Below are 23,569 nucleotides of genomic sequence, written 5' to 3'. Positions count from 1 at the left end.
GATCACTTCAAATTCAAAGCCAGCTTTATCTAATGGAGAGACTCTGTTGCAATGTAATATAGCCTAAGCTACATTGTGATGTTGAAGCCAGCCTGAGCTAACATTGAGACTCTGTTGCAATGTAATACAATACAATACAATACAATACAATACAATACAATACAATACAATACAACACAACACAACACAATATAATACAATACAATACAACACAACAGAACACAACAAAATACAATAGGAACAACATTTTGTTGACCTCCAGGGGCTGGGGCAATCCGGGGACAGGCACTGAAAAATTTTTATGGTCTTGAAATTGCAAGTTCTGGTCTCAGCTGGGTCAGGGCTGAAGAGGTGACCAGAGCAAAGGGCCTATAAGTTCTGAGCATTACACAAAATAAAATCTACATTCTGGGCTGGCAAGATGGCTTAGTGGATCAAGGTGATTGCTTCCAAGTCTGATGACTGAAGGTCAGTGCCTGGAACCCACGTGGTAGAAGGGGAGAGCCAATTCCCAGAAGTCTGATGTCCACACATGCCAACCATCCTGTGAGTCCTTTCCGCATGCCCTTTCTTCCTTCCTTCCTTCCTTCCTTCCTTCCTTCCTTCCTTCCTTCCTTCCTTTCTTTCTTTCTTTTTTTTGGAGCTGGGGACCGAACCCAGGGCCTGCACTTGCTAGGCAAGCGCTCTACCATTGAGCTAAATCCCCAACCCTATGCCCTTCCTTTCATTCGCTCTTTACAACCTCTATGTGGGGCCAGTGGCTTACTTCACAGAGAAGTGGCTCATAAAATCAAGCCACTTGTCTAGAGTGCAAACTAGATTGGCTAGCTCCAAAGCTGGGCTTCCCATGATGCTCTAACCTAATATGGCAGAAGGGTCAGGCTCTATTGTTTCCTGACACCATGGGGTGTAAGGAGGGGCTACAAAGACCCAGGGGAAAGGGCTTCATCTGTTGCACCGCAGTCTTTAGCTTCCTCTGTGGATAAACCTACATTCACCTTGCTCCTAGCTGCCACATTTATACCTGTTGTTCTGGCACAACGGCTAACGCCACTGGGCTTGAGCAAGACATCACAATGGTCACTCTGCCTCTAGCTCAGAGTCTAGGCCACGCATTTATCTGGAGATCTCAGCCCAAACCATCCCCTCCCCCATTGTCCCTGGGACTCCCATGGAGACTGACAAGGGAACAGGCAGATGGACAGACTGTCTCTGTCCCTAGGCCCTGAAAAGCGCTAAGTAGAAACCTCTTAATCACAGTGAATCTTGATATCGTGACGCTTCAGCCATTTGAGGAAACCCTGGGGTTTCCTGTCCCCAGGGGAGGCTAGCCACCAGCTGTCAACTACTGCTCACCTTGTCTTGGCTTCTAGGGTAAGGCAGGAGAAAGCAGAGGTTTGTTTCTTTGTGCTAACTAACAGTCTCTTCTACATAGAGAAATGGCGCTGGGAGACTTGAATCCCAGAGACATGAAGCTCAAGATAATTTCAGAATGGGCTCCGATAGCAGGAAGTGGAAGGGAGCCCCTTTATAGGCTACCAGGAAGGGAGGCCTAGCAGCAGTGCAGCTTGGAAGAGTCACAGACTTAAGCCCCCAGAAGGAACCCCCTCCCTCTATGCTTGTTCAAGGCGTGACTGGATGCATCTAAGCAGGAATGTTTAACTTGTGGCCTGGGAGCCTCACGTAGCTGTATTAAGCCTACTATAGCTATGAATGCAACCCAACACCCAACACAAAACTGTAAGCTTATGGAAAATGTGAAAAGAATTTTCCGGGTTTTTGGTTTGTTTTGTTTGTTTTAGTTTTTTTTTTTTTTTTTTTTTTGTAATAGAATTTTGTGGCTCTTGACCATGATCTTTGGAAATGACAACACAACTTTTCCCAGTGTCAAAGGTTGGACACACCTGACAGTTTCTCCCCTGGGCATTAGGGTGTACTGAAGCCAAGTGAAGGACCTGCTTCCTTCAGCTGTGTGTGTGTGTACAAGAGATGGGGGGAAACCATTGCCACTCCAAGTCTAGATGCGACCTAGGCAAGGAACAAGGGTCAGAAGATGACCTTGAACCAGAGCATCTACCTCTGAATGTCCTCACTGCCTGCAAAAGGGTTGGCTAAATGACAAGATGCTGACCACAGACAAGTTTAAGGTCTTTTTCTATGCCCTGGACTTGGTGGTGGTGGCAGGGTTCTATGCGAAATTGCTAGTCTACATACTGGGTGTTGTTGGCAGGAATCTGCAAGGCTCTGGCCCAACCAGAGCGGCCATAGAGTTACAGCTCACCGAGGGGAAGCTGGAACAAGGCAGGCTGCTGGACCTCCATAGCTGCTGCTGCCTAGACTTGGTAGCAGGGGGCTAGGTGCAGCGGGCAGCTAGGGGCCAAGGTCAAGGCCACCCAGCAGGAAGTGACTGCAGTCAAGCTCTCACACCCAGCTTGTTGGGCCAGGTTGGGGTCCAGCAAGGAAAGCTTTGAGAGAAAACTCTTCCCTGGAGTGTTACAGCTCAATAAGATGGGCGCCTGTCTTAGGGTCTTATTGCTGTGAATAGACACTATGACCAATGCAAGTTTTATAAAGGACAACATTTAATTGGCTGGCTTACAGGTTCAGAGGTTCAGTCCATTATCATCAAGGAGGGAGCATGGCAGCATCGCAGTATTCAGGCAGGCATGGTGCAGGAGGAGCTGAATTCTACATCTTTACCCAAGGGAAGCCAGGAACAGACTGAGCATCCCCAGGCAGCTAGGAGGAGGGTCTCCAAGCCCACCCGCACGGTGACACACTTCCTCCACAGCTTCTGATAATGCCACTCCCTGGGCCAAGCATATGCAAACCATCACAGCACCCTCAGACGATCTTTGTTGAAATAATGTGTGTACTCTATTCTATGTGGACAGGACTGGATAAACATTTGGAGTGGGCTGGGATCTAGAGGCAGATGCTTTCTGTTGGCTTGGTCTGAGATGTTAGGGACGTGTCATCTGCATATGGAAGGACTTCAGGTGTCCCCGTGTGACTGATTGTCCCAATCTCCTCAATGGGGGTATCGTGGCCACGTGTTCCAGGAACCTGGTTGGGCGTAGATTTAAACCCCTACCATTCTCAATTATGAGAATTGCTGGGGTCCTGAATCTGCTCAACCTTACCAGGTTTTCTGTCTGGTGGCACAGTCCACTGTCCCCCCCAAAATGATGACCGTTATGGGAAATAAAATATTCATTTTTCCCAAGTTTGGGATCTACTCCAAGATCCGTGCTAAAACTCCAATTCTTCCAGTCCAAGACGTGAGTGCTCTGGGCTTGTCTCAAGCCTGTCCCCAATTTCAGCTCATAGCCCCTCAGCAGGATTCCTGGGACACCTGCAATTCAGTTGGCAAGCCTTTCTCCCACAGCCAGCCCCTTGGCAGTCCCCCTCAACTACGAAAAGGCCTTGTCCACCTCTGTCCCTGTGTTACCATCTCATCACCTGGGTCCCAAGTGTTCTCAGGGAAAAATAATCATGACCCAATCTGGGTAGTCCCCACAGTGATGGGGCAGTGAGTGAGTGACAGCTGTGTGGGCGGGGCCACAACTCCCTCACCACAGAGCCTGGATTTCTATAACAAACAGGACACAGATGCATCTCTCTGCCAGGTCCCAGTCAAACTCTGCCTAATCCAAAGTGTGATAGACTTTTCCAAGCAACCTCTTCACGGACTGAGCAATACCCATGAAGGTGGTATAGGACCCTGGCATGGGGCAATGGCTATAAGATGGCCTTGACCAAACTCTATCCGATGCCCACCTCCCCTGACCCCATGCACAACTTGTTCCAATCCTGGAGTGGACATGAAAAATGTTTCTTGTTGAAACTGTGTCCCCCCCCTCCTTCTAGCACATACACACAGGTGTGTACACATGGACACACACATATGCACACAGAGGCCCAGAGGACAATGACAGAATTGATTCTTTTAGTCAGTAAGCTCTGACTAAATGTGTACACTGTGGTTGACCCATTGCAAGGTGATGGTGACAGAAAACCAAACACTGTCCCCCTTTCATGAGCTCCAAATAGAGAAGAATAAGGGGCCCACCTGTGGGAGGAAGCAGGGGCGGCAGGAGGTTGGATAATACTGAGGAGCCAGGCTGAGGCTGAGGGAGGTTTCAGGAGGATCACTGCTGGGTGGGAGCCATGGGGCCTAGGAAGTAAGGTTACTCCATCCCTCATAGCTGAGGAAGCCATGGACTGGGCTGGCTTGCAGCCAGTGAGTATACTGAGTCTCTCTGGCCACCATCTCTTGATAGTGAAGCGTGTTCTAAATGCACCAGACACCATTGTACGTGAGACGTTGCAGACTACAGACCTGGTGAGGGCACCGTGAGACAGCATCATTTTTACCCTATCTTGCAGATGAAGGGGCTGAGCCTGGGGTGTGTGGCAACTTTAGTTTTAAATTGGGAATCTTCTTTTGCTCTAAGATGCATAGTTCACACACACACACACACACACACACACACACACACATACACAGCGAGAGAGAGAGAGAGAGAGAGAGAGAGAGAGAGACACACAGACATTCTTTTAATGACCCATAGGAAAACTGATGATTGAGATGAGAAAGTGGCAGATCAGCAATTGGCACCCCATAGCCTGCTCCTCTCTTCCCTCTTGGGTTCCCTGAGGAGGAGTTTGTGGCAGGAACTGGCTTTGTAGGTCCCAAGTGCATTAACAGGCCTTGGGTGTCTTGGGTCTCCCACCCGATGTCACAGAATAGAGCCTCCTACAGCTGCAGCTATGACACCAAACTTGGGAAGAATAAATCCCTAAAGATCATTTTCTCCTGTGCATACCCCGGCTGTTGAGCAAACATTATTAGTAATTAGTTTGCTAAAGATAGCAGCCTTCAGAGAGCAGAGGCAACGGCAGTCACCATGACCAGCCTTTCAGCTATTTCTGCACATGTAAACACCCACAACTGGGACTCTTGGCAACATTTTAAATCCTGGAGCCTAAAGCCCGGGGCTTCACGCCCCCCCCCCCAGTGTGACCCAGCTGCCACCCTCTTGGAGACTCATTTCCCTCCTCTGGTAAATAGCAATAACAACGTCACCTGCATGGTTGCACATCACAGCAGCTGTGCAGCCTTGGGGTGAGCAACCCTGTAGGCTGGCTGGGCACACAGAGAGCTTTGATGTCAGGGAACTGGGGGTGAACCGCATGGGCCAGTCAATTAGGGGAGTGAGGAAGCATGTCTGAAGAGAGAGCCTCACTAATGGGGTATGTCATGAAGGGCTGGGAGATTGTGCCAGCATGTAAGCTTAGTTCGGAAGTCGCTGGGAACTGTTGTCCCACAAGAAGGCTGAAAAAAAGAAAACTCCGGAGGCACAGTGGTAACAGCCCTGGGTGAGGGATGCAGAAGAAGGGCAGAAGCAGATGACAAAAGGCCTTCTAGGTCGTCCTGAAGCACTTTGAGGGGCTCCTATGGTGACAGGGACGAGATGTGATAGGTTGTAACAAGGGCATGATGGATGCTGAGGACCTGAGACGCCTGCTGTGTAGTTGGTAGGGAAGGCACTAGACTGGCTGGAGATGGGGGAAGGTGACAAGAGTCAAGCTGCACTCAGGGAGATCGTCAGGCTCCAGGGGTTTGAGCCCCTCGAGTTTGACTTGGGAGATGCTTGTGGGGCTTCTCCAGCAGGCGAAGGTCCATGTATCCCACGCAGGTCCAAGCTTGCTGGCACACCCTGTTCTGGCTCTGTCTTGTTCTGATTTCTATATTAAGTTCTATTTAGCTCTCTGCTTCCAGGTTTTCCTCTTGGAAAACCCTGGCAAGTCTTGGTGCCTTGGTACCCAGCTGGTGACTCCTCTATAAGGCACAATGACAGGGGCATTGAGGCTCTGAGATAGCAGGAGGGATGTGATCAAGAGCAAAGTCTCTGTCATCACCAGTCGACATGATACTGAAAAGGTCCTGGAAGCTGGGACCTAGGACGTGACCAAGTGCAGGAAGGCTGGATAAAACTGCTCTCTGTCTGTCTCTCCACCTCTCCCTTACCTGGCACCAACCAGCATCCCTGACTTTCAAGTTCCCCAGTTCTTGGCATCTAACCCTGAAGACTCTCGCATAGCTGTCTCTCAATCTTTAGAGCAGGGATGGCTATGTCCCCTTTCTCTTCAGCCACCTGTCATGTCCAGACAGCCCCCATTAGTGATACATCTTTCCTCTTACCAAAAGGAAGGGACACACTGAGCTCCTGGCTCCAGCTGCAGAACTGCCTGTCCCTCTGTGGACTCTTTCCAACAGTTCTGTCCACACTCTCCCTGCACCCCTACCACCAGCTACCCTGATAAAACTCACCTACGTGCCTTTCACCCTCGCCAGCTTAGCACCCCCTGCCCACCCACCCAGCTATCATGAACATGTTCTGTCCAGGGCCTCAGTTTCCCCAGTCTTATTCCCTCCCTGTCTTCTATGCTGTAGGGTCACTACCAGTAGGATGGTGAACAAGGCTCCTGGGGACACTGTTGTTCTGCTCAGGCCTGGCCCTGAGGACATGAGTCTCTCCTCCCAAGCTTCCTTGTGCTGCGTGCTACTGCTTTCCCACACCTCCTTGGCAGGGATGCTTCCATCCAATAGCGCTTAGGGCTGGGATGTTCCTCACATGATCAGCTCGTGGCACATGACCTCAACACCGTCCCCTCTGACGTTCTGGCCATGTTTTGTATATCCCTCCCAGCAACTCATTTCTGTTTGCAGCCACCTTCTCGTGTGGCCTAGAAACTTCTTGAAGGTCCAGTGTGTGCCTGCTATTACTCTAGTGCCCACCTTGTGAGAGCGATCTGAGAGGGATCAACCATCATACATATCCCTATCACGTGTGTGTGTGTGTGTGTGTGTGTGTGTGTGTGTGTGTGTGTGTGTGTGTACATACAGGTATGTGTTTGATGTTCCTAAATGCATGCAAAAAGACCAGCAAAGTCCTTCTTGATTTACTTGTATTCACTGGGTGCTGGGGCAAGGAGCAGTGTCCCCACATAGGGAGCTTGTGGTGCACAGGACTTTCAGAAGGACTGAGGAATAGGGTAGCTGGGAACCAAGACAGTGAGTGACTGTGAATCCCTTCATCAAGTCACTTCCTCTCTTGCATGGGAGAGGGAGCCATTTCAGGGGGATATTGAGGGAAATCGTCAGAAGTTAGACAGCCAGAGTGAGGTCACTGGGGTTATAGGCCTGGCTTCCTCAGGGTCCCCATCTCCTTTGCTCATCCTGATACTTCCTGTCAGCCACTCCTGCCCTTTTGCCTTGGCCAAGCCTAAAACATTGTAAGGGAACCCACACAGCTACCTCTCAAGCACAGTTCCTGGCTGTGGGTGTTGTCCTAGGTTAGTACAGGGGCTTTGGGTGCTCTTCCTCTACCAGAGTGCACCTCTGCTTACCCACACAATTGCCCTCGATGTTGTCATTGCTGATTGGCCTGCTGAGGGGTCTCGTGGGATCTTTTGGGGATGCTTGAGACCTGACTGCACCCCATCTGTTGAGATTCCCCTGCACTGCCCACCTCTAGGTTTCTCTCCACCTCTGCACTAAAGTCCCCATTTGTCCCTCAGCACACATCACTGCAAAGCCACTACAGGTCATAAAAGTGGCCAATGGCCAAACCTTCGGGGAGCCCACAGACATGTGACTTTAGCAAAGTGTCCTTGGCTTAAAGTGCCACAGTCTCAGAGTGGATGCAGGAACGTCCCGGCTCCAGGGAAACCAGTAGATGGGAAACTGTAAGCAGATGGCCTCCCTTCTCGCTGCAACCCCACTTCTCGCTGCCACAGGCAACCGCAGAATCTATAGACATCTTCCTCCCTTGCCTGGGAAAGTCTGGTCTGAGAATCAGTGTGTCCTCATTGTGACATTTCCGTCCTCAGAGGTCCCGTCTCTGTGTTATGGGACCCTTTACTTATGTTTGTTTATGGAGCTGGGGGATTCCTGGCAGGAGTCTGACTGTTTGCGTTCCTCGGTTTACACTCAGCAGCACTAATGCTCCAGGGGAAGACATTTGGAGGGGGGCCCTTTAGCAGGTGACTAGTGTTAGGTGAGGTTGTGAGAGTGGAGGTCTCAGGATGACATTGTTGCCTTTGTAAGACGAAAAGAGATCAGAGTTCTCAGTGCCTAGCTCACAGAGAGATCAGAAGATGCCAACTAAAGCCAGAAAGCAGCAATGAAATGAGTCCAAGGGCAACCCGGGCACAGAGTGAGTCCAAAGGCAGCCTGGGCACATAGTGGGTCAGCCTGGGCACATAGTGGGTCAGCCTGGGTATAGAAAGAGTCCAGCGGCAGCCTGGTTATAGAGCCTGGCAACTAAATAAGATCCTACTTCAAAATAAAACAAAAGGACGTGGGATATAGCTACATGGTAAGGTTCTTACTAAGAATGAGGTTTGACCCTCAGCACCAAAAACAAAGGCAATTGGTAAGAAATGTAATTACCAATAACATAGAGAGACAGACAGACAGGGACAGACAGAGACAGAGAGGCAGACAGGGACAGAAACAGAGAAAGAGGTAAACAGAGAGAGAACTCTTAAAAGCAAGCAGGGATGAGGCAAGCACTGTGCACATGGCCCTCATTCAGCACTCAAATAATCAGGGCAAGAGGAATGCAAGTTCTATGTCATCCAGAGCTCCATCCTGAGACCCATTCTCAAAGAAAATAGGAAAGGAAGAGGAAGGGAGGGAGGGAGAGAGGGAGGGAGAGAGGGAGGAATGGTTCTTAAGAGGGAATTGTAACCTATCGATATACATTGAAGTATCATTTTGCCTTATTCTTCCGTTGGCAATGATGGAGAGAGCCATGTTTGGCTGGCAAGGATATAAATAAAGTGGCATTCTCACAAATGCTCAGGACAAGTGGATGTAAGCTTTTGGGAAAGGTTTTGGTGATGCATCAAAGTCTTCAGCAGCATCCAGCCTGGGGAGCTCACCGGGATGGGAGGATCCCTTGAGCCTAGAAGTTCAAAGCCTGGGCAACATAGTAAGAACTTCAGTTTTTAAAAGAAGTGGGCTGGGTGGTGATGCTGTGCGCCTTTAATCCCACACTCGGGAGGCAGAGGCAGGCAGATCTATGTGAGTTCAAGGTCAACCTGATGTACAGAGCTCGTACCAGGACAGTGAGAGCTGTTATACAGAGAAACCTGTCTGAAACACCAAAGAATGGGGGGGACATGGAGGGAGGGAGGGAGGAGGAAGGAGGGAAGGTGGGTAAGCAATCTTACCTGAATTTTCAGAAATTCATTCCAAGGAATGATCCATACGTGCAGACTTAGCTATGAGGACATACATAGCAGCATTGTTCACAAAAGCAAAAAAGGAGGCACAGAAAGACTCTGAGGACCGAATGGGAGCTTGAATATAACATAAACATTAGTATATAGTAGGAGGTACTTAGTGACATGCACAGAAGTTTACTGCATATTGTTAGTGGAAAAACTGTGGGCTTTAAATTAGTAATATAATCATTGTTAGCTTAACTTTTAAACAAGCAGAAATAAATCCAGCATATATACATATATGCACATGCAGATATATGTGCAGGCACATGTGTGTGTGTGCACAGTAATCACAAAGGAATGTCTTTTTCTCTACTATTCACTTTTCAATATTTTCTACTTCTCTCTAAAATGAATATGTATTGCTTTGCAATAAGACACAACATTTTATTTTAAGAAAATTGATGTAAAGAAGGGCTTGCTCCACTTCGTTGGCTGCTTACTCTTGTCCTGAGGTTGCCTCTTAAATGTAGGTTCGCAGAGGGGAGAGCTAAGAAGACAGTGTGGGCTTGTGGTAGAAAATGAACCTTCTGAAAGACAGAGTCTAGGCCTGGGAAGCAAGTCTCCGCCTACAGAAAGCTGAGCCAAACGGAGATGCATTTCACAGTCAAGCTTCTCAAGGTCTCGCCAGATGGATGTCTGCATTCTTCACCAGGGTAGCTCTCGCAGCTGTGGACAGGTCCAGGGATGTTCTGCCAAGGTTAATGACTCCATGATAATTAGAAACAGTAACAGTCCAGGAATTGAGAGTGTGTCTAATGTCTCGACAAAGTGCAAAATGCTGTGACCTTCAGGACAGCCCTTAAGGCTGTGAGAAAGAACTCTAAAAACATGAGTTCAAATATATATAATTTCTCAACTGCGTAAAATATATGGATGCAATATGAATTGTGTGAGAAGCTTCACAAATCTGAAAGAGCAGAGGCAACTGTACTATGAGACAACTTGTCAGAAAGATATTTAGGAAGGAGATAGAGATTTAGGGACTGATAAACACAGGGCAAGATCCCACTCAGCTAAATTTATTTTTTGTACTCACAAAGGCAGGCAGATTCCGGAGTTCAAGGTCAGCCTGGGACAAAGCTAGTTTGGGCCCAGGCATGGTGAGAATGGGATGGGATCCAGCTAGCGCATTGTCTGTGCTTACAAAGGCAGGCAGATTTCTGAATTCATTTGCAAAGTTTAAAAAAAAATTGTGCCTGCTGTCTCTAAGAATCAAGGGGCTGGGGTCATGGAATGCTGATCTGTGGAATAACCAAAAGGGAGCCTGGAGTAAATGATTGAGTTGATAGGTAAATAAAAGACTGAGCTTTTGGTCTGCAAGAGATAAGCTATCCAGAGTGTTTTCAGATTTTTTTTTTCCCAAGAGAAAGCTATCTCAAGCAGAATACAGGCTATCAGCTTGTACCCCACGATTTGACTTTGAGTTGGTTCTATCGTCTCCAAGCTGAGGCTGTTCCTTGGCACTGCTTCAAGAAACAGTTTTAATAAGAGCACTGGGGACTTAGTACTGAAAGGGAGGTAATTTATTTCACAACCCTAAAAAGCAGAATGTCAGCCTAAAGCTACAAACAGGTATCTTGATTTGAGCACAGAGTTTTAAAGAACCCTGAACCCAATGGCTCTCAACCTGTGGGTCCGGACGCCTTCAGGGATCTCTATCAATTATCCTGCATATCAGATACTTAAATTCGTAACAGTAGCAACATTACAGTTACAAAGTAGCAATGAAATGCTGTTATAGTTTCTCACAACATGAGGAACTGTATTAAAGGGTGGCAGCATTGGGAAGGTTGAGAACCACTGGTCTGACTCAACAAGCCCCTCCCCACCTCTCCTCACTTGTTGACCAATAAAGAGGTGCAATCCTGCACAGCCATCTTGGTCTGCTTGTTCCCTTTGCCACACAAGAGTGCGTTTCAGCCTTTCACATGCTGCCTATTTTAAAGCCTATGAGCTTTGCCACATCCGCAGGTTGTTCAACAAGTTCTGTTGTCCCTGATATTCTACTCAAAACCTTCAGAGGGTGTGGGGGAGCTGTAGCTAAACCAGTTGGCAGTCAAGTGGGGGTGGCTAACTCAGCAGGCTGCATCCCCTAGGGAGACACTGCTTCCTGTTACATCTGGAGTTGAACCTACTGAAGGTATTTCATTACAGACTTTCCTTCTTTCACTGTGAAATTTCTGATCCCACAGGGCAGATCTGCTTTCCCATCTCAGGTTTCCATGTTAACATGCGTATCACACCTCTTCATGTGACAGTCAGCCACACCTCCCCTTCCCTTCTCCTCCTCCCCAACACCCAGCTCCTAATTCCCAGAGCCAGAACTAGTCCCCTGTAGGCGCCTTCAGGAGTCTGTTCCAGGCTATTTAGTTGATGGGCTCAGCCCTCCTTGTAGGAGATGGGAATATTTCCTTCCTGTTTGCCTGAGTAGCTAGGGTCAGGAATACAGTGGGTTTTTTTAGAGAACAAGATGAAGGAGGATGGGTACTAAGGATGGGCCCTCAGGGCCATTCTGCCCTGTCCCCTTTGCTAAGAACTATACAGCCTCAGTGGAGAGTCACTCGGAATGATCCCATCTCCCTATCTACTGAAGGATTCCCAGGCTATGGCCCTCAGTGCCCTCACCCCCATCTTTGGAAGACATGTGTAGGTATCTGTCAGCTTTGTTCAGCGGATGGGAAACATCTCCAGAGCCTGAAGCCAGCTACGGCAGGCCCTCTGCCAGGAATGTGGGTGTAGAACCATCAGGGCTCTGAGCACCAGGGGGAAGTGAAGAAGACAGCTCAAGCCAAGGCAGGACCAGGGCAGGAGACAGCAGAGCTCTGGTGAACTTGTGAGAGTGGCAGACACGTCATGGGGTGCCGAGGTCCCTGCTTCTGCTGTGGAGGCCCCAGAACAAGACCCCAGCATCTTCATCGCTCCTGCTCTGGGCCATGCCTTGCATGGGTGCTCTGAGGCCATGAGAATTTCTGATCAGGGCTTTTGGATGGGAAGTCCCACAAGTGAGCCCCACTCTAGCTCCTGTTTGAATATTTTTATTATTACAGCAAAATTCACCACTTGAAAGTTCACAACACAACAGCTTTTGGGATATGCATAATGTGTGGTCATGATCACTATCTAATTCCAGAATATTTTTATACCCACAAAAATCCTCCATTATCAAGTCATTCCCCACGGCTCCTGAAAACCTGATCTGTTCAGTCTTTAGGGATTCACCTAGTCTAGGGATTCGTCTTGTCTAGACATTGCACATAAATAGAAACAGACAGTATGGGACCTTTTATGCTTGGTTTATTTTTAGCAGAATGCTTTTGATGTTCATTCAGGCTATAGCATGTATTAATATTCATCCATTTTTTATGACTAATAGGTGTCATGTCGGTGGTTAAGCCCCATGATGTTGAGCCATGTAGCAGTTATGGAGATATAGATTGCTCCTGGCTTCGGTGTGTGTGTGTGTGTGTGTGTGTGTGTGTGTGTGTGTGTGTTGTTTTATTCTGTTTTTGCTATTGTGAGTAGTACTGCTGTGAACCAATTATACATATACACATATGCACTTATACACTTATACACATATGTAATTATACACATATGCACTTATACACATATGTAATTATACACATATGCACTTATACACTTCTATATTTATACACATATGCACTTATACATATATACACTTACATACATGTGCACTTATATACATATACACCTATACACTTATATACATATACATAAATATAAATACAAATTATGTGGAGATTCTCCCCTCTCTCCTCCATTATACCTAGGACTGGAATTGCTGGGTCAGCTAGTGAGTCTATGTTTATATCTTGTAGGACCTGCCAGGCTGTTTCTCTGCAATGACTGAATCATGGTCCGTGCCCACCAGCGGTGTGTGCAGGGCCCAGTTTTTCCAGGTTGTTGGAAAACAAGGCCTGCGTTGGTTTGTGTTGACTGGAGCCATCCTCAGACCTCATGGGTGTGAAGTGGCCGCTCCCTAAGGTTCTGCTTTGCGTTTCTCTAGGGATTAATGTTGTATCTTTGTCATTTCTCGAGCCTGTTGGGCATTTGCATATCCTCTTCAGGAGACTGTCTGTTTAGAACTTCCATTTTAAAAATATTTATTTTCTTAATCGTGTGTGTGTGTGTGTGCGTGTGTGCATATGTGCATGTGTGTGCGTGCACGTGTACATGTGTGTGCAGGTACCCACTGAGTCCGGAAGAGAATGTTGGCTCTCCTGGAGCTAGAGGTATAGGTGGTTGTAAGCTGTGTGCCATCGGTGCTGGAAGCGGAACCTGGGTCCTCAACACCACCAATGTATGCTCTTAACTGCTGAGCCGTCTCTCCAGCACTTCTCCCGATTGTCAAAACTTGGGTTGCCTCTCTTGATTTCAGGTTTCCACAAGGACAAGGTTCCATCTCCTTTATTTTGTCACCTCAAGACCCTGGGCAGCATGAATACGGCTTCTTTTCTGCGTTTAGAAAGATACAGACATTAAACCTTTTACCGACTTTACTCCCTGCCATCCTCCTGCAGAGGATCCGGCTTCTCGTTCAGACGCTCGGCTTAGGTAAATGTACAGGTGCTGCTTCTTGTGGCTGTGACCAAACGCCTGGCACAAAGCAACATGAAGGAAGAAAAGCTGTTTGGGGCCTGGGTTCAGTGACCTGTAATTTGTCATGGGGAAGGTGTGGCCGTGGAAGTGGCTCCATGAATGAGAAATGCTAGTAATCAACTGTTTTTCTCCTTTTCCCCTGGATGGTGCCGCTCACACGGTCTTCTCAGTGGCCCTGTCTGGAAACGCTCTCACAGACACACTTGAAAGTGTACCCTGGGAATGCATATCAGGATGTTTCCTAATCCGATCAAGTCTACAGTCCAAACCAACCATTATTGTAACTGTCCCCTCCTTTGGGTGACAGTGCCAGGGCTCACTGACTATCTAGGACTATTCTCAATGCATCCATTAAGCCTTAAACAATTAGCGTAGCTCTGAGACAGCTTCCCCACTTGGAAGGAAAGAGCACTTGCCTCACGCAGCCATGGATTCATTAAGGAAGTCATCAACGAGGGCCTCTGGCTGGCTTTTCCCACAGAAGCCAGAGTTCTAGTACCCAGATCACAAACAAGGAAATGTCTTTTCCTTCCTGAGTCTAACACAGCACATTTTACACTTTGGAGCGTTCTGGCATTCCTAAAATAAAGAGTAAGACCTTGGTCCAGCCCATGTGATATTCCTGGCAAGCATAAAAATGTGTGATTGACAGTGTTGGAGCTTTGCAGACAGGTCAGCTTAACTCAGAGCATGAAGGTATGAGAGCGAGACACCCAGCCTGGTCCAACCCAAGGGCCTAGGCATTCGATGCATTCATATGGAACCTATGAAATCGGAAACTTCTTTTTGTCTTTTTGTTCATGTAAAGTAAGTAGTCTTCAGCTGTGTAGATAGAAAGGTAAAAAACAAAACAACAAAACCAAAGCAAACAAACAAACAGACCAGTCACATTCTAGGCAGGCTTAAACACCAAAGTCCCAGGCAGAAAGTGGTTTGGGACCCAGGTCCCTTACGGCTGGGTGAGAGATCTTATGTGTTCTGGACTCCGTGTTTCCTTAAAGGATTAGCTTCAACGACGGTTGTGACTTCATTGGGTGCTGTGGTGGTTTGAAAATGCTTGGCCCATAGGGGGTGGTACTGCCAGGAGGTGTGGCCACTGTGGGGTGGGCTCTGAAGCTTCACCCAGTGTGGAAAAGTCAGTTTTTTCTCCTGGTTGCAGTCAGATCAAGATGTAGAACTCTCAGCTCCTCCTGCACAATGCCTGCCTGCCTGGATGCTGCCATGCTCCCACCATGATGATGGTGGACTGACCCTCTGAACCTGTAAGCCGGCCCCAGTTAAATACTGTCCTTTATAAGAGTTGGTCATGGTGTCTCTTCACAGCAATGGAAACCCTAACTAAGGCAGGTGCCTATGGTAGTGACTTTTGGTGGCATCCCAAGGGAGGGCTATCTTCCTTCCTCTCGATTACCTGGGGACCTCTTCCCTAACAATTTATTAAGTTATGTGCTTAGACTGGCCTCTGTGTCATAATTTGCCTCTGGGGGATTGCAAACAAAGATAGAGACGAAACCTGCCCCTTATGACTTGTTCCTACTGGCCTGGCCACCCATATGCCTGTCACAGGATGGGGTGACCTCTTGTGACCCTGCTCAGGTTCCCTGCAAGTGGGTTTTCAGGAACTCCTTTGGTAGCTGCTAGACCATCCTCACCACTCACTATGTGTACCTGGGGCTTCCCACACCGTGCTAATGAATGTGGCGACATGAGGAAAGAAGCAGGAATGGGCGCTGGGCTTGGGTCCCGTACGCTGGTGTCCTTTGGCCCCAGGGTCACCTGACTTCTATCTGCTTTAAGCTGACCCAGATACTCATGCCATCACCCGCAGCCCAGGGACTGCGGGATATAAACTTGTTCTTGCTCATTGCAATCCCCAGGACAAACTGTGGTCTCTTACATCGGTTGAGTTTGAGGGAGTCATATGCGTTTAGGATGTTGGCAGCTAGCCAAATGATGTTGAGGGTGAAAGGGAGCTCACGGGCCATGAGGCTCAGGAGAGAGAGGACCGCTGGGACTTGGAGAAGCCCCAGACAAGAATCATCACAACCAACAGTTGTGTTCTCGGAGCTTAACACCCTTTAGATCAATCCATCCCCCCACAGCCCTGTGATGTGAGTGTTAGCGATTGGTGTCATTTGACCGAGGAGAAAATATTGAAACGGTGTGACATTATTTAACCAAGATCACGTGGCTTAGATGTGGCAAAACAGGAGGTGAACTCTAGTGGCCCGAGTCCAGAACAGAGTCCAAGACAGAGGGGGCCCTGAATACTGTGCAAACACCACCAGCTACAATTTGACTGTGGCTGGAATACCCCCCAAAGCCTCTTCTGTTAAATTACCACTGTGGAGTAGTGAATATGGAGGGGCTCACTGTGACTGCTGAAGGGAGTCATCAGGGTAGATCGTTCATTGCTGAATCTCCGTGGCTTGTCAGGAGGAGGGCTGAGGAGACGATCAGTGAGAAAGAGCACTTGGGGAGCACGCATGGAGACTTGAGTCCAGATCCCTAGCTCCCGCACTAAAAACAAAACATAAAAGCTGGTCATGGCCACGCACACTTGTAACCTCAGGACTGAGATAAGGAATCCCCTTGAGCTTGATGGACAGCTAACCCAGCCAAAGAACGATGATGTAGGTGAGGCCCTCCCACTCCCCCACCCCCCAGAGCTTGATGGACAGCTAACCTAGCCAAAGAACGATGAGTTAAGTGAGCCCTAGAGCTTGATGGACAGCTAACCTAGCCAAAGAACGATGATGTAGGTGAGCCCTAGAGTGTGATGCACAGCTAACCTAGCCAAAGAACGATGACCTTCAGGTTCAGTGAGAAACCCTATCTCAGACCCTGTAGAGGTTGATAGAGTAAAACATGCAATCTCATCCTCTGGTCTCACATGGGTGTTCTCTACACACATTTCAGAGGGAGAGAGAGGGAGATGGAAGGACTTACTATGTGAAGCCCCATGCTGCCTGAGGACTGTGTCAGCAAGATCACCACTAGATGCCAGCCCAGGACCTGCAGCTTCCAGAGCCATAAACTGATATTAAGTATACAGCCTTGGGTATTTTGTTATCTAAAGGAAAGAAGAATGATATTCAGAATTCTGCAGGAGACTCGGATTCAAGGTACAAGGGCCGATGGGGCTGCACGTTGTGACCTAAGGTCAGAAACATGCACACAGGGGCCTGGGATATAGAAATGGGAAGAGAAGCAGGGGTCACCAGGGCATGACCTTTAGGATGTCCGGGCAGCATTTCTAGATATCATTATAGGAGGGAAAGAATGCAGAGATGAGTCCATTCATGTGCTGGGTCACACGGTAGAGGACTCTTGTCTGAGATGTCATGTGGACAGAGGTGGGCATCTAAAGAGGCTTAAAACATACACAGTGTTGTGGTAAAAATCAAAAAGCAGCAGAGCTGGTTCCTGTGCATACCCTGGCAGTCGCTAGTCTGGCTCCAACAGGCCATTGATGCTAATTTATCTCAGATTAGTAATTCTCCGGTGACTCTCTGCTATCTGTGAACTCTCTGGTTCCAGCTACCCAGTAAAATCATGGCTCTGGAAGTCCAGCAGCAGCTGGCCTATCAGGGCTCCCTGCCATGGACTCTGCTTGTACTCCCAGCAACCGCCCCTGGTAGTTAAAGTATAAACTCCCAACTACCCGGTGAAATCAAGACTCAACAAACTGTCACCCAACAATCAGATTTATATGTTAAATTCTCAACCCACAATACATCCACACAATAAACTTACAACCAGTTGATAAGAATATAAACTGCCCACCTAGAGAAGATAAATTTGCCTACAGAAATCCATCCCAGCTACCTTGGCAATTCAAGACCACCCAGATCTGGGTCATCCTTCCCCACCTCCATCTTGATTTTCCTTTTTTCCATTTCTCTCCCGTCTTACAAAAGCTTTGTCCCTGCCTTATTTTTTTTACTGTCCAATCATGGCTTTGACCTAATTTGTCTGCCTTCACCTGCATACTCACCTCAACCTACACACAGAATCCCTCCCAGCATCCTCTGGCAATTGGTCCTCTCTTACCGTAATGCCTTGAGTCATCACCACAGCCTCAGCTCGTCTGCCACTGGGCCCGATGCCCACCTCACTCTAGCTTCACGTGCCTCTAGGGTTCCACTCCTAAAATGATCTCTCTTGTGCCTGTTGCTACAGAGCCATGCTGATCCTCTAAGGCATTCAAGAAGAAAATGACCACAATAGGGCAGCTACTACGTGTCTCTGACCAGCCTGAGGAGATCTGAGCATCTCAGGGTGCCCCTCAACCATCCATGCCACTTGGGCAAGCGCTATACTTCATTTACACGGAAGGCGCAAAAAGACAAAGGTGCCCACAGTCCTTCCCTTCCTGGGATTTGTTTTTCCAGGCTCACTCTGTACTTGCTGGTCAACTCGTCTCCAAGGGTGTGTGGAAGAAGCCAGGATAGTAGCTTTCAACCTGTGGGTTGCAACCCGTTTGGCAAATGTCTATTTCCAAAAAGATTTACATTATGGTTCGTAACAGTAGCAAAATTACAGTTGTGAAATAGCAGCGAAAACAATTTAATGGTTGGGGTCACAACAACACGAGGAACTGTATTAAAGGGTTGCGGCATTAGGAAGGCGGAGAAGCACTGTTCTAGGTCGGCTACATCATCGGGGAAGAGGAAGCTAGGACAGAGGTCCGACATCATTTTGTACAAGTCGCTTGACTTGAATACGCCAGAGTAAGGTGTGTGGTCTCACACCATTCACCCAATGTTTTCAGTCCTCATATTTGCCATGGGGTGGGGTTGTAATGTGTGACCTTCCAAGCCAGGGCACCTCTTTAGATGCCTTCTTGGTCCCTCGGAGACCTTGCACATGTCTGAGCTGGTCATCCTCAGTTTATCAACTTCTAAAATAAGTGTTCTTGCCCACCGTCATTGAGGCCACCCCTCTCTATAAGGTAAGTGACCTCTTGCACTGTCACCACAGCGATGCATCCAAGGGAGGGACCTTGACAGTCAGGGAGGAGAGTCCCACAAGCTGTTGGTACAGCCTCCTGCACCGACTTCACTGTCAAGTGGTGGGTCTGACAGTCTGACCATGTACCCCAATGCTCATAGAGAGACAGTATCAACTGCCCCTCAAAAAGGCATAGGATACTGTACAGTCCCTCTCTTAATCCTCACCAGAGCACCAGGTAGATGGCTTCTACCCCCATTCCACACAGGATGGTACTGAATACTCACATCAGACCATACAGCCCACAGCTAAAGAATAGGATTTGGACTGCCCTCTCCAATTCTACACAAGCATGTAGGCAGCCTCCACATGGGACCATGTGGAACCGAGACTGGCTCCTTTTAGCTGTTCCATGTTTATCCATTCAGCAGCTTTGTGACTGTCCATTGCTTGGTAAAAAGAAAGGAGGGAGGAAAGAAGGGAGGGGAAGAAGGCAGGAGGGATACAGAGCTTCATTTGTGGTGCTTGTTCTGTGCCTGACTTTTGCAGTAACATATCTGTAGGACTCCTCACTTTGCTTGGGGTGGCAGGGGTATGGGGAAGCTTGTGGCTGGTTGAGAAAGACCAGCGGGGTACATGTAGGTCTTTGCAGATCTCAGGTTTACTACAGTACCCAAAGCTACCATGCTCTACCATGGCCCCAGTTGGTAGCCAGGCGATTCTCCACACAGCCAACTAGGGGAATGATGGTCTCTGATAGTAGAAAGACCCCAGATTCTGGTGATAGGCACTCACCTATGGGGGCTGTGAATGTCATCTCCTCAGTTATGAGGAATGGAATGGAATAATGGTTAAGGCTTATTCCATGACTCCATCTAATTATTTTTAATGGTTTGTTTTTGTTCGTCTGTTTTCATTTTTTAACTAGCATTTATTTATGGGTTTTATAGAGACTGGATTCATTTTTCAGCTATTCAAGTGTACACAATTTAGCTCCCATTGGCAGGATCTAGACCAGCGAGCAGGAGAATCTATGAGTGGTAATCTGCCTGCCAGGGATCATGACCGCCTAGCACTTGGTAGACAACGCTCAATGTGGGAGCCATCCATAGTGTTGAGGGCAGCCACAGCAGAGCCACTCTCATTGGAAGTCCAGTTGCCATGCTCCAGGCTCCCTTCCTGTCACAGCATCTCCACCATACCTCTTGCCCTCAGCTTCTGTTCTCCTCCTGACAGAGCAGGCAAGCAGGCGGGAAAGGTACCTAACTAATAACAATAGAAACAAGTAATGAGGTGTGGGAGGAGTTTGAGTGGGAGGAGTTTGAGTGGGAGGAGTCTGGGCAAAAGGTCTTACTTAACCTCTTGATGGCATCACTTCTTGCAGCTGCTTCTGTGCAGAGCTGGGATTTGATGAGCAGTGCGGCTGAGCTGGGTGATTCCTACAGTGCACTCGACAGCTATGGCTTCAGGGGTTCTGTCCCCACACGAGCACAGACAGGACTGCTACATAACACATTTTAGAATGAAGGATTGATGCTCCAAAGGTGGAATTTCTGAAGGCAGTAGGGAGAGAAAGGGCTAGTAAAACTCGGCAAAGACACCCGTCTTGGGCTGTTTTGTCAGCTGCGTGGGACCAGCCCTCTATATAGATTCCCAGCTGGCCTCATTCTGCCTGAAAGTCAATTTAGATCAAATTAGAATATTGGAAAAGATGCAGCTCATGCATTGTCTGCCTCTTCTTGAGAGAGAGAGTGAACAGGGATCATTGAGGAGGGACTAAACGTGAGGAGCCCATTTCCTTGCAAGGTCTCAGTTGTCACCCTGTACTGTCAGGGCATCTGTCATGTGCAGTTCTCGTCATCAAATGGTGTGTGAGTTGGCTTTCCAATGCTATGACAAAATACTTGAGGAAGTCAACTGAGAAGGAAGGTTTCTTTTGATTCACATTTCCCATCATTAGCTTGAACCCATGGCTTTGGGTCTGTGCTGATATGGAACATCAAGGGTGGGTGGGAGAAGGAAGCTATTCCTCTAAGGGTGGCTAAGAACCAATGAGGAGAAGCAGCTGCCTGTGTGTCAAGATACAGTCTCAATGACCAACTCCCTTCCACTAAGCCCCTATCCCCAATGCTACTGCTTCATAATAGCACCCATAACCCAGAGACCAGCCCTTCAACACATGAGGCGCCAGCCTCAAAAGATAGCAAGTGCACTCCATTTTGTGGTTGAAGAAACTGAGGGCCAGGGGTAATGAGGTTCTCACCTGAGGTCATGTGACTAATCCATAGCCAAACTAGGTTACAGTCCCATGCTTCACGGCCTCAGGTCTGGTCTTTCCTCAGGGCTGTGCTATGCTCAGCATTAGGTAACGTGCAACAAGTTTAACGATGTGTTCAAAGTAACCAGGGGAAACCAAGCTGCCACTTCTTCATCTCAGTAATCACTAGGTATATTTTTTTCACAAGGAAATAAAATGCACCCTCTTCAAACATTCTCTGAGTCTAAGAATAACCAGGGCTGTCAACCCTCTGGCAATGTTCCTTTCCCCTTTCCCATGGTTGCTTCCGCTCATCTTTCATTTTATATCTAGACTTTGGGGTACAAATGGTACATTGTCATCAGCCCCCAGGGGTACTTTATCAAGGGAAGAGTGGCTGGCTGTCCTATTATAGAGGCAAAGGGAAGCCATGTTTGCAATAGCCAGTCCCCAGGGGAGGGTATGGTCCTCTATGGTGCCTGGTCCAGTTGGAAAATGGTCTTGGGGACATTAAGGGTACTCCTCTAAGGCTGTGCCTAGCTTGCCAGTGGCTTTGAGCTTCTTCCTCAAACCTGGTTGTCATCTTGCTATGAATCCCCAAGTCACAGTAATGTCCACCCTGCTGTGCCACAGGGCGTGTCTCCCCCTGCTACCTCCACTTGGCTGTGTATCAGACAATCTCTGTTGCCTACTGCTCCCCAGTGAACCCGTCTAGAATTAGACCGGTCCCCTGCTTCTTAGTCTGTCTTTCTACAATGCAAAGGCTCTGTGGAGGCCCCCGGTTACAGCAGATGAAGCCGAACTGCAGTGGCACCAGGAAAGGTCACTTTACTGTGAGTCTCACTCAGGTGTCTTTGCCCACTCCTGCCACTGTAACAAAATACTTAGACCTGTATCTAAGCAGATAGGACATGAACCTTATCTATAAGCAGTAGACACCCAAGTGGACTTGTCACATCCTGGGAAACTCAAGATCTACAACCTTGTAGTCAGTGTCTACAGTGAGTTTTCTCTGCTTCTGGTCAAAGTCCAGGTTACTACACCCTCAACATGGAGGAAAGGTGGATGGAAGAAGGGTTAGGGAACTCCTTTCTGTGACTTCATAAGAACATGAGGCCCACAGGTGAAGATAATGATGGCAGCTTAGTCACCTCCCAGTGGCCTTATCTGTCAGCACTGTCACATTGATGACTGTTCCAATATATGAAAATCAGAGGACCTCAGCAACCCCAAGAGCCTCACGTGCCTCAAGGAGATTCATCCTCTCTCTTGTATCGGTGTGTGCCTGCCTCTCTCCCCACCATCAGAAATGTCCAGTTCATTTTCTCCTAACTGCAGACTTCTCCTCACAGACAAGCATGGCAACCAACACCCCCACATTCTGGTTGGTTCCTCTCAAGCCTATTAAGATATGACTTTTTATTTTTTGTTGCTATTTGGTCAATGTTTTGTCGTTTTGATGAATACAACATTGACCCAGATAGAAATATACAGTGCCATGAGTTAAAGATTTGATCTAACTCTTATCACTAGATAGTTAAGAACCAGGAAGAAGGAAAAAACAGTTCAAAGAGAGGCCCGGATGTCAGACATCGCTGTATGCAATCAGAAGTTAGAAACGAGGCTGATTACAGATGCAAATCTGACTTCTCCCCATGGGGGGATCACGTGGAATTTGGACGCTTTTTTATTTCTGTGAAAAAAAGAGAGCTACGTCATTATTATCATGTCTCTATGGATAACTTTAATCTTTAAAATGTGGGATAATCATGAGAGATAATGAAAGAGAGACATCTGTATAATCAAATAACCCCAGGGAATCTGAGCAATCTAAAACTAACTACCTACTTTGAATATATGTCGTACGTGCTTGTACGGTGTGTTAACATATATTATATATGCACCTTTATATATGTGCATGTGTATACATGTATATTGACACATCATATATGCATATTACACATATATGTTTGCATGTGTAATGCATGTGCATATATATCTATATGTTAACACTTTTATTACATGATCATTTCAAAGTCTGACATTTTTCTTGGCATGTCCCATGCTCTAGGACCAACCAATTAATTATGGCCAGAGGTTCACTGTTGGTTCTATTAGTGGCCCAGCTTGGGGAGGTGCTCACCCTCTACCCCATCATTCTGCCAGGAGACAGAGGCATACACCACTGCTGTAGTTACAGGGAGCCCACCTAGAAGACAGAGCCTTTTCTTTCCAGAGTGGAAATTGCTGTCACTGGGGTGCCACTGTATTCTTTCTCCCTGTCGTCTACTAGAGAGTTCACATTGATGGTCGTATTCATGCGTCGTCTTTGAATTTTCCATTTCCTACACTTCTAGCTTTGAAAGAACTTGCTTTGAACAGCTCGATTTGACCCTGAGTTTTGGCTCCTTTCTTCCGCATGAGTTTTCTGTTTCT

This window comes from Rattus rattus, chromosome 7 (assembly GCF_011064425.1).
Source record: "Rattus rattus isolate New Zealand chromosome 7, Rrattus_CSIRO_v1, whole genome shotgun sequence".
Classification (NCBI taxonomy): Eukaryota; Metazoa; Chordata; class Mammalia; order Rodentia; family Muridae; genus Rattus; species Rattus rattus.
Note: the sequence above shows the minus strand (reverse complement) of the source record.